Source organism: Aplysia californica, unplaced genomic scaffold (genome assembly GCF_000002075.1).
Source record: "Aplysia californica isolate F4 #8 unplaced genomic scaffold, AplCal3.0 scaffold00217, whole genome shotgun sequence".
Lineage (NCBI taxonomy): Eukaryota > Metazoa > Mollusca > Gastropoda > Aplysiida > Aplysiidae > Aplysia > Aplysia californica.
The window spans coordinates 600,725-601,789 of record NW_004797487.1 but is presented as its reverse complement, the minus strand read 5'-3'; positions in this window follow the sequence as shown (position 1 = coordinate 601,789).

Here is a 1,065-nt window from a genome sequence, read left to right as displayed (position 1 = left end):
GTTTGGCCCCAAAAAATCAAGTTTGGCCCCAAATTGTGATATTGTTGGCCCCACACCAGAAAAAAAACTGGCAGCCCTGGTACGGAGTTATCGTTGGTTGGGGCCGCTTATATTATAGGCTGCATGCGGGATCGCCGTGATGTCTTATCCTTTGGTTATCGGGACCATGGTGCTGAGCCTCTGGGAACTTGGTCATTCATTCTCTCCTCTTTGGTCCGCGATCTACTCATTCCACAATTCCTTATGTTTTGGGTTTTGAGAATGATAAGCCCTTTAAATACATTGCAAAAATAACAAAACAAAACTAACAACCACCCCCCCCTAACTTAGTTGCTCAAACTATTTGTTTCAGACCTACTTTCTGTATCTTAACATGGAAGGCGATAAAATGAACTATTATATAAGCCTTACTTTGAAATTTACATATTTTCCACTTTAATTCTGATTTGCCCTCTTTGAAATTTAGGCATAGATCTATTCGACTTTCTGATTTGCCCTACTTTGAAATTAACAAATTCGGCTTTCTGATTTATATGTGGTGGTTCGAAATGTTCCCTCAAAACTGCATCTGGTCTGTGCGAAGTCACTATAATGTGTTAACTCCGGCCTGAAAGAGTCAATTACAACAATAATAGAAAAATGCAGAGAAAAAACAAAAACGGTAGAGCACCACATTTTTAATGATTTCGACAAGTCTTAGTTTTAAACTTGGGTACTTCATAATTGTATTAAATTAAACCATGATTTATGAACATTTCTGTTTTTGTGACAATTTAGACAGTGTTGTTTCTTTTTGTCCACTGGAGTCATCGACAATGTCAACCACACAAAACAAACAAACAAACTTTATCTTGCATTGCATCTCGAAGAAGTGCGCATTGGCTCGTGTGCAACGGGAACGAACACTTCGTCTTCTGTTACACTTTTAGTGCAGAAACTCTCTGCTTATCTACTCTTTTCTTCTCTCTGTGTTTCTGTTCTCCTGCTCACCTCCCCCCTCCCCTCCCTCCCTATCTATCTATCTATCTATCTATCTATCTATCTATCTATCTATCTATCTATCTA